Source organism: Cervus canadensis, chromosome 8, assembly GCF_019320065.1.
Source record: "Cervus canadensis isolate Bull #8, Minnesota chromosome 8, ASM1932006v1, whole genome shotgun sequence".
NCBI classification, from domain to species: domain Eukaryota; kingdom Metazoa; phylum Chordata; class Mammalia; order Artiodactyla; family Cervidae; genus Cervus; species Cervus canadensis.
This window is the reverse complement of record NC_057393.1, coordinates 10,673,089-10,684,185: the sequence shown is the minus strand read 5'-3', so window position 1 is coordinate 10,684,185 and position 11,097 is coordinate 10,673,089. Positions and strand designations below refer to the sequence as shown.

Genomic DNA, 11,097 nt, shown 5'->3' with positions numbered 1-11,097 from the left:
GAGACAACCCTGATACTGGCTTAAAAAAAAAAAAATCACATCTCAAGTTACAAAATGAAAGCCTAGTCTTACTTTTTACTCAATATTATGGTTGGTTTAGTTTCAGTATGTGTTCAGAGACTACCTCCTAGTGCTTCAAGAAACATTGCACTCGACCTTAACTGAGAGGGTGGTCACACAAAAGTTCTTATTCTGTTATTGTTCAGGTGCTCGATTGTATCTGACTCTTTGCAACCCCGTGGGCTGCCAGGCTTGGTTGTCCTTCACTATCTACCGGTGTTTGCTCAGACTCGCGTCCATTGAGTCAATGATGCCATCCAACCGTCTTATCCTCTATCGCCCCCTTCTACTCCTGCCTTCAATGTTTCCCAGCATCAGGGTCTTTTCCAATGAGTCGGCTCTGCATCAGGTGTCCAAAGTACTGAAGCTTCAGCATCAGTGTCTCCAATGGATATTTAGGGTTGATTCAGGGAAGGAAGCAAGCTGATTGATGTTTTAATGCCAGCTATATACACTTCTTGATTCCATGGAAATATACAGACACCATTATTCTTGACCTCCCTTTTGAGTATTCCCAGAGCAAGAGAATCGCCCACAATGCTGCACACACATATGTATTTTTGACACTGCCTAGAGACATAACAGAATCCTTTCCCTTTGAGGCCACACTCTACACAACAGCTACAGAGAGGCTTGAAATGACCAGATCCGAGAGAGTGTTTCAGTGACTCCCACATTCAGCTGGTTTTATTTCAAACTTTCCAAGGAGCTGGGTTTAGGGAAGTGCATCTAGCCACGGAGTATGGGAGGATTGAGCCCTGTGAAGACTAGTTTCACTGCATTTTTCCTTTCAGTTGACTTTTCTGGCTTGTAACCTGGCTGGCTGGAGGCTAGAACCAGTGATGGTCTGGCAAGTGCAGGTACAAACAGAGGCTAAGCCCTTTGGAGTCACTCTGTAAACAGAGTTGACATGTGGGTAAATAATGTCACAGTGTCATTGCACCAGGCCAGCTGATGGTTTCCCTCGGGCTTCCCAGTCTGGGAGATGGCCCATTGGACCTGCCAGGAGAGCTGCCGTCAGCAAACCGCTCCTCTGCCCTGGAGACGGGCAATGGACTGTTGCCAGTGAGCTGGGCTGGATCTAAATATTAACTTTAAAGGCCGCAGTGCAAGAGAATAGTGCAATTGATTTGTGATTAATTATATACTTGATTCTAAAAAAAGTTTTGAGACTTGTAAGCCTAAAATTGTATACACTGGAGCAGGAGTTGGCAAACCACAGGCTCAAGAGCTGAATCATATTTTAGTAAAGTTTTATTGAAACCAGCCATGTCCAGGTATCTGCATATTGTCACGGGTGCTTTTGTTTTGCAATGGGAGAGTAAAGAAATTATAAATTAACTACCTAGACCTTTACCATAAATTTTTCAGACTTCTGCACAGGGTAAGAGATAGAGGTAAAATACTGACAATGACTTATTCCCAGAGGTGGTCGTTGTATTCATTCATAAACTAAAGTAAAAATTAGATTCACCCTAGAAAATTAACAGTAGTGGAATGGCTGGGGCAATGTGGTCAACATTGGGTCAAACAGTATGCAGCCATCAATAATCACATTTATAAATCTTTTAACAGCATATAGAAGGCATAATATTTTAAGTGAAATGTGCAGAATACAAAACATATTACTAAGCAAAAAAGGAAAAGAAAGAAGGAAGGAAAGAAAGAAAGAAAATTTGTTTTACAGAGAAAAATCACCAGATGAAAACACACCCAAACATTAGGGTGGGAATTTGGATCACATTTTTTTCTTTTCTTCATTATACTTTTAGGGTTTTTAAAGGCCATTTCAACAATAAATATTACTTTTGTGAAAAGAAAAACATTTATTTTAAGAATAAGAATTAAGTTAAGAGTTCATAAACTATATATTCTAGTGGGAGAAGTTGTTCTTGAGATAAAATAATCTTATTGCTGAGCCATTAGCTGCCAAATTAAAACAGAAAGGGGGAGGGAGGAAAGGAGGAAGGAAGAAGAGAAAAGAAGGAAGGGAAAGAGGGAGGAAAGAATGGAGAAAGACCTAGGATATATGGTTCTCTGCTTACTACAAATGCCATTTCAGTTTCCAGTAGAGATGAAATATTTTCTGAGCGAACGTTTTCAGGAGAAGATGTCCCACGTACATGAGCAGGACCTTCTCATGGAGGTGATGGAAGTAAAGGTCTGTGAGCTGACTTCTCACTGCTCTCCAGGCTGGAGATATTCTCAGATTAGGGTAACCTTGAAGATTCTTGGAAAGGGTGAACAAGAGTGTTCTTTTTGGGTTTTGAAAAGAAAAAAAAAAAATCAGATATCCCCAAAACCTCTTTTAAGTATTAAACAAATATCTTTTTTTCCTGGAATGCTTAGTAAAACAACATCAAAACCAAAGCTAGAGTCTCCATTTGAATTCCTTGCACATTTTTGCTGTGTTTGTGATTGTGCAGGACTACCTAATAACAAAACTGGAGCTAGAAGAACTGACAAACTGATTTAATAGATTTTTAGTCTATTAAAAATATAGATTTTTGCCATTTTCCCCAGACTGGACATTGAAATGCTGTATAGTAAATTGATGGATGGTTGAGGCCTACATAGTTAGCAGAACTGTCCATGGGTATACTTTTATTTTCTATTTACTCCTACCAAAACTTTTGACCAAGGATGAAGAAAAGAAAGCAGATGATTATTAAATTGCACAAAATAACCTCAAACATAAAGACAAAAGAATCTTTTCTATAAAAGCCTGTCAACTTCTTTATTCTATCCATTGTGAAGGCTAAGAAACCCACAGTTGTGTTCCCTGACATCACAAGAAATCTCTGAAAGCTAGACTCCAAGCCCTTTTAGCCAAGTTAAATTGAGAAATGAGGTTTGATTACTGTTAAAAGCAGAAAGTAGGACAAACTTAGAGACAGTCATATATCACCAAGTTTCTAGTCCTGGAAGAGAGAGTCTTTGAACTCTGAAAAGAACTACCCAGAATGAAAACCAGAAGAAAGAAGTGTCAAAAGCATTTAAATCGCCAGTCACACCATCCACACTGTTCACTCCCAGAGATCTAACACGGGAAATGAGGTCTCCACCTCCAGCCCAAGTGCAGAATAATCTTCTTACTAACAAGTTCAGGCACATCAGTGAGTCTCCTGGTCTCGATTTAGATGAAAAGAGTAGCAGGGAACTCTTGTCCACTGAGTCCCTGGGTTTGCAATTGACCAAAAAAATAACCTTCATCTTGAAATATATATATAAATATATATATATATATATATATATAACTTGCTTTTAGCCTCTTTTAGGCATTGCAAGGAAGTGTGATGATGAAGAAAAAGGGATTTAGAGGCTGTTTCATTATAAAATGCAAAGACACACTTGAAATAAAATTGCCTCCCTTTGAGAGTGACACCATTGATTTTCCAATACATGAGAAGCATTGGGTCAGCAATTTGGCTGTGATTGGGACAGAAACTTTTCTTAAAGCTGTATCTGCAACAGCAAACATAGTGTTTTGCTTTTTAACTGAAGCGTTCATTACAAATAAATAAAAATAAAGAAGCTTTCATTTGCATTTTACATAAAATCAAGAGAAAACACTCATTTTCTGTGTTAAGGAATATTATTATTTTTACTTAAGGTAGCTTAGGGACTTTCCTGGTGGCTCAGTCGGTAAAGAATGCAGGAGACCTAGGTTTGTTCCCTGGGTTGGGAAGGTCCTCTGGAGGAGGGCATGGCAACCCACTCCAGTATTCTTGCCTGGAGAATCCCCCTGGACAAAGGAGCCTGGTAGGCTGCAGTCCATGGGGCTGCAAAGAGCTGGACACGTCTGAGTGACTAAGCACAGCACAGCACACAGTAGCTTTGGGAAGAGGGTGATAGAGATTGTGGACATCAGACCTCACCTCCCAAGTCACCCCAAGTTACCAACAATGAGATTAGGATCTTTTACTTAAAAATGTTGCAACAATGTAGAATGCTATGAACTGAAAGATATACTTTTATGTGAAAGAAGAAAGAGAGAGGCAGGAGGAATGGAAGAAGAGGGGAAGGAAAGATGGAAGGAAAAGGAAGGAAGAAAGACAATTATGAAAATTAAAGATGCCACTGATGACCAGATACATTATAATTCCAAAAATGTTAAAAAGTGGAGTGGGGGAGCATATCTCAGAATTAATAAAATAGATTTTTCAAATGAAAGATATTCCAAAGTCACCTACACTTCACCAGTTCCTTCAGAAAACTTTTAATTTGGAAATGTTGTATCTCAGATCTTCCAAGACAAGCAATGGTTGTCTTCTTACTTACTAGTAACTTTTTTTCTACAGCTGTACAAAGTGGACCTGAATTGGTTGGAGACTAAATGGGTACTCGGTGATTAAACATTCTGGTCAATAAAGAGTTGTGTTTATCAAACAATTGAAACAGTACCTAGTATTTAATATCGATATGATCTTTACCCTATTTACTCTTTAATAATATATTTACTTGCTTAATTAAAGTATAGTTAATGTATAATATTATATAAATTATGGTGTATAAAATATAGCGACTCACATTTTAAAGGTTATACTCCATTTATAGTTATTATAAACTATTGGCTATATTCCCATGCTGTTCAATGTATCTTTTTGGCTTATTTTATACCTGAGAGTTTATATCTGCTAGACCCCTACCCCATATTGCCTCTCCTCACTTCCTTCTCCACACTGGTACCCACTTGTTTGTTTTCTATATCTGTGAGTCTGTTTCTTTTTTGTTATATATCTTTAATGGAAAATTTAATGCCTCAAAGTCACAATCATGAATACTATTTCACTACATAGTGAAAATTAAAAGTAAGAATTATTAAATAGTATATAATTATATATTATCACATATATAATATTAAATAATATTTTTATTAGAGGATAATTGAGACCCTATGCTATTTCAATGAAGTTCTCATCAGAAAATAGAAATTGCCAAAATTGGTAGACCCAGGATCTTTCAGCTCAATATCCTGTTGCCAGCATTAGCCCTGAGATATTCCTGGTGGGAAGACCCAGCTCTGCCCTTCTATCAGCCTTGATCACAGAGGCACAGCATGGATATCTTTAGCAGTTATTTACCATTTCAGAACCCATACGTCTTTCCAGATCTCTATGAATTCACTTTTTCCTCAAAGCTGCACAACTCACCCTTAATAAAGGGAGGGGCATTAACAGTCCTCTAGCCCAGCCCCACCTCACTCACTCCAGCATTCCTGAGAAATTATTGCTCAAACTCATGTCTGACACAGATAAGTGTTAGTCAGTCATGTCCAACTTTTTGCAACCCCATGGACTGTATAGCCTACCAGGCTCCTCTGTCCATGGAATTCTCCAAGCAAGAATGCTGGAGTGGGTTGCCATTCCCTTCTCCCGGGGATCTTCTGCACACAGGGCTTGAACCTGGGTCTCCTGCATTGCAGGTAGGTTCCTTACCGGCTGAGCCACCAGGGAAGCCCCTGGCACAGATAAATAGCTGTTGGATAAGGGACTGCATCATGTCTAAACCAACAGTCAAAGCAGGACCTGACTAGCCTGAGAAAAGATGGAAGATCCAGTCTTGACTTCAAACATTCTACTTCTCATTCTTCTATACCTTTAATTCTGCCACAACACATTACTGACTTCACATTGAGTCAACAGAGACTCCAGACAAGATGTAGCCATAGTCCTGTATTTGTGGATTTGGTCCTCTGAACCTAAGAGTAGAACACTATCCATGTCTCCTAAGGGAATAGGTGCTTAGCTCTTAGAGGCCCAGGCTGATCTGTGATCACTCAGTTCAGTTCAGTTCAGTTCAGTCACTCAGTCATGTCTGACTCTTTGTGACCCCATGGACTGCAGCACACCAGGCTTCCCTGTCCATCACCAACTCCCAGAGCCTGCTCAAACTCACGTCCATCGAGTTGGTGATGCCATCCAACCATCTCATCCTCTGTCATCCCCTTCTCCTCCCACCTTCAATCTTGCCCAGCAACAGGGTCTTTTCAAATGAGTTCATTCTTCACATTAGGTGGCCAAAGTGTTGGAGCTTCAGTTTCAACATCAGTCCTTCTAATGTATATTCAGGACTGATTTCCTTTAGGAATGACTGTGATCACCAGTTATCCTCAGAGTGCACACACACACACATGCACGCATGCACAAGTAAGCTCCTGAGGGCAGGATCTTAGCTATATGGTTTACTATTGTGTTGCCAGTAACAAGAACACTGACTGACACAGTAGACATCCAATGAATACTTGTTGAATGAACACCGAGTCCATGAGTCCATCACACTTTATGGTATATTTGGTCCATCACTTAACTAGTTCACAGTTCCTGGGGATCTTGACTCCAAGCATCCTACTGTCTACACTGCTGTAGGGGACAGCAAACTACATCCACAGATTGAGTCCAGCCACTACTTTCTTTTGTACAACCCACGAGCTAAGAATGACTTTAACATTTTTACTTAGTTGGAGGGGACGACCCATAGAACAATATTTCATGACAGTTGAAAATGATGTGGAAGTCAAATTTTAGCTTCCAAAGCTAAATTGTACTGGAACACAGCCACGCTCCTTCTTTACACGTTATCCGTGGCTAAACTACAACAGGGTTATACAACAGCTCCAACAGAGTTGAGAAGATGCAGCTGAGGCCATGGAGACAAGAAAATCTGATATATTCACCATGAGGCCCTTTAAAGACTAAGTTTGAGCACCTCTAGTCCATTCACACCATACTATCCTCCTTTTAACCTTTATTTAAAAAAACACAAAGGGGGATGGGGAAGGGGTGGGATGACCTGAGACATTGAGATTGACATCTGTACACTACTAGATGTAGAACAGATAAATAATGAGAACCTTCTCACAGAAACCTACTCAGTGCCCTCTGGTGACCTAAATGCAAAGGAAATACCCCAAAAGAGGGATATATGTATAGCTGATTCACTTTGCTATACAGTGGACGTAATAAAGCATTATAAAGCAACTATGCCCCCAATAAAAATCAATTTAAAAAATAGAATGTTAAACAGAACAAAGGCAAGGACTAACGTTTGAGCGGTGTGTATATACTTTGGAGGCCTTGTTGCAGTAGACTTCAGCCCACTTTTACCAACCACTGGGCCTCCTTCAACTGGATTTGGACGCTCAGACCGCACTGGGCTCTGTTTTCCATCACGTCCACAAAGGCCGCATGGGAGGCTGCTGAAACCCAGGAGGTCAAGGTGATGGGGTCTGAGAATTTCCTGAGTGCTGCAGCCCTCATTCTAACCACTCCCCAAGGCAGGGAATAGCCCAGGAGACATTCACTCTCAGGCAAGTGAGACGTCTAAGTGAGAGTATAGGACCAGCACGCGCAAGGATGCAACTCAATTCCAATAATCAATTCGACTGAACCACATGAATCCCTGCTGGGTACTCAGTAATGTACTTGACCTCGGAGAATCCCATCTGCAGTGTGGGGCCCCACCTGGTCTCTGCCTTCCACGTGGGCTCAGCATCCTTTCTCCTCCATATCCTGTTCACTGCTCCCCCTCTATGACTAGGATGCCTCCATGCTGGAGCCTGAACCTATTTTTACAAAAACTACTTCTGAGGCTAAATGACTTGACAAATTTACATCAGCCTTGAATAATAAACCCCTTTTGGATTCCAAGGACATGAGGGCTGGGAAACCCTCTCTCCTGAGCTACAGGGAAGAGATGAATTGATACTCTGAACCAATTATCTTTTATGCCTCTCAAATACCATATCATTTGGTTTCCATAAAGTTCTGGCCATAGCCTTTTGGAAAATTCATGGAGCCAACAAGCAAAAGGGAGGAAATGATTACAAAGAGTTTTCTCTCAATGCCACTAATTTGTTGAAGCCCCTTCCAAGCTCTAGCCATGGAGCCTGAGCAGGCCGGGTTCTGGTTCTCTCTCTGATCGCCCAGCATTTTCATTCACCCCCTGGCAACTGCTGACGGTGAAGGAGAAGCCACGGTGTAGTGTTCGGCAGGGGAGTGTTCAATCCGGATGGCAAAGGTTCAAAGAAGAAAGCCTGGGAAGACGTCCCATGACACCAATTGCCCTGGAGAGGGACTTGCCCGGGAATAAACCACAGAATGCTAAAGTGGCAGTTGTTGTCAAATCTTGTTTAGACCACAGAACCAAAAAAGGAAGAAAGAGCCAGTGGAAAGCATGAAGCAGAGCTGGGCATCATGTCATCTCAGGAAGCAGTGGCTAAGAGCTGCTGAGCAGTGGCATCAGTGAGAGTTGCCTCCTTCAGGAAGCCCTCCTGGATCCCTCTGTGTCTCATAGATCCCCTCGGGCAACTTCCGACCGCATTCACCTTCCATAGAAATTATGCTCACCCTACACAGCAGGCTGCTTTGACTTGTGAGCCAAATCTTGGCTACTCCCTAGAGTGTGAAGTTGCTGGAATTGCCATGGATAATGTTTTATATCCCTATGTGTTCCCCACAGCACCTGGACACATAGTAAGGACGTAATATTTACCAAAAGAATGAAGGGTGGGGAAACGGCCACTTATTTTTCCTTTGCAAAACCTGAAGTACGCATTTTTCTAAAGATGAGGTACCCTCTGAGCAAGACAGAGTTGACTCCTGGCCTTCTTGCTCTTATTTGACAGCCTTTAAAATGCTGTCCATTTAAAAGGGGGCTTCTCTTTCTGATGACAGCAGGAGTGATTGACAGCTGTAGCCTTCCTGGGCCACTGAGATACTCACATCCCGGGAAGAAGGCCGATGCTAATTCCAAGCAATGGAGCTCACCTCAGCCTATAAATGACATCAGTGTCTGCACCTCAGGAGACTTTCCTACGGGAAACTGAGACAGAGATGTTATTTAGTTATTTAGACCAGCCATTTATTTAGTGCTAACCCTTCCTGCATCCAGTGACCTCACTGTAGTTACACCAGGATCCCAAGATGCCAGGGATCTTTCACCAGATAAATACTTGAGTCACATTGTAACCTTTCCTCTTCTATCTTAACCTAAACAATAATAAAACCAAAATCTGTACTCTCAGTGATTTTATTTTAAGGCGTTCCAGAAGCTATTATGCATCACAGCAAATAGTGAAGAAATTATAAAAATAGTCACACCATGTTCTATTTTATTGTCTAACTTCAGGTTGGTTGGAGACTGTAGCATGTGTTTATTCAAATTTAAAAGTGGTAAAAAGCTTTTCACCACTGTGATGGAGTAACTTGTGGTAGATCTCAGCAGGAGAGAGGCTGAATAAAATAGCGAAACCGTCCATCTAAAGGCATCAGAGAACTGCCAAGGTATCTAGGACTTGAGAAGGCACGTCCCAGAGGAGGAAAGTTCACTGAGGTGAGCACAAGTTTCTGCACACCTCTTTTCTCCTTGGAGCATTTGCCAGTGTTTGGCATGAAGCAAAAATCTGAGAGGCAAAGTGGAAAGAGGCTACTAAGATGCAGAGGAGCCAGCAGAAGTTAGGCAACCCCTCAAGTTGGAGAGACAGAACTTGGAGTTCAGAGTTGCCAAGCAGCCAGAATTTGAAGGGCAAGATATAGAGAAAAGCAAGGTAGAGAGCACTGAGCCCAACACTCGGATTTCTCCTAGAAGCTTCTTCTCGCAAGTAGCACAGAAAGAGAAGCTAAGAAGCCAAGCAGAAAGGGGCTTGAGAATGCAACAGAATTTGTGGCTATCTCAGAGTGATGGAAAGGCAGAAAAAAAAGAGTTCTAGACCCACCAAAGAGTTGGGGCTCCAGGAAATATGAGAGAATGCCATCCTAGGAGGAAAAGCAAACAGGACAGGACTAGACACCGCAAAAGCGCTCAACTAGGCTTGGGGCCCCTTGGTCCCTTACAGGACTGAAATGATCTGCCTCTCTGCTGCTTGCCCAAGGATAGGGTGTGTTCTCTCTGCAGGAGGAAAACATTATGCCAAGTTCCTGCAAAATTCATACAGAAGTACCTAGCTTAAGGTGCAAAATTACCTGATCATACCAAGAACCAAGACAAAACATTTGCAATGAAAACAAACTGCAGTTAACCCAGATACTAGAGTTATCAGGCTTTAAAATATAACTACAATTAATACATTCAAGAAAATAGAACTGAAATGTATAAAAATGTAGAAATTCTAGAACAGAAATAAATGGAAGTTTTAGAAAAACAGAATAGCTGAAACTAAGCACTCCACAGAGCACTTTAACAGAAAAGTAGACACAGCTGAAGAGAGACACAGACCACTGAGGAACATAGTAGAAAACAGTCAAGACTGAAGAACAAAGAGAGAAGGAGTTGGGAAGCATAGAAAACAGCATCAGAGGCATACAGGGGGTGACAAGAAAGTCTAAAATATATGTGACTAGTGTCCCAGAATGGGAGAAGAAAGGGATGGGGCAGAAGCAATATTTGAAGAGAAATGGCTGAGAATTTTCCAAAATTGAAAAATAACATCAAACTACAGACAAACAAAGAAAAATTACTTCTGGGCACATTACAGTAAAATAGCTGAAGCCAAAGACAAAACTCTTAGAGCATACAGGGGAAAAAAATACACATTACCTTTTTTTTTTTTTTTGCTAAATATATATACACTCACATATATATATATATATGACTCAGCACCTTCATTTCCAGGCATGTATTAAAAAATATTGCACTATGTCCTCCAAAGAGTTAAGCAAGAATGTTGGAAGTAGCACTCTTTACAATAGCCAAAAACTGCGAACAAACCAAATGATCACGAACAGATCAAATATGGTAACGTCCTACAATGGAATACTATACAGCATAATACTATAGTATTATAGTATTATACTATACTATACTATTATACTATAATATACTATACACTATACACACAACATAGATGAAACTCAAAGATATAATGTTAGGCAAAAGAGAGGAGAAATAAAAGAGTACCTGATATGATTTCAATTTGCATTAATTTTTTTAAATAGGTAAAACTAATCTGACCCACTAATCTAGAGGTCAGAGTAGTGATTACCTCTGGGCAGGCTTGGGCTTGGAATGGCACAAAAGTATCCTGGGATGCTGTAAATG

At 40.8% G+C, this 11,097-nt stretch overlaps 1 long non-coding RNA gene across 1 annotated transcript in view; it reads right to left on the bottom strand.

Moving 5' to 3' along the window:
* Positions 1-398: 398 nt before the first annotated feature.
* Positions 399-11,097, bottom strand: part of LOC122445862 — a 28,898-nt gene continuing 18,199 nt past the window's right edge. The window contains exons 2-3 of the long non-coding RNA XR_006270708.1: positions 8,784-8,883; positions 399-2,315 (exon numbers count right to left, since the gene is read on the bottom strand). This is a non-coding gene — a long non-coding RNA (uncharacterized LOC122445862). The remainder of the gene's footprint in view (positions 2,316-8,783; positions 8,884-11,097) is intronic.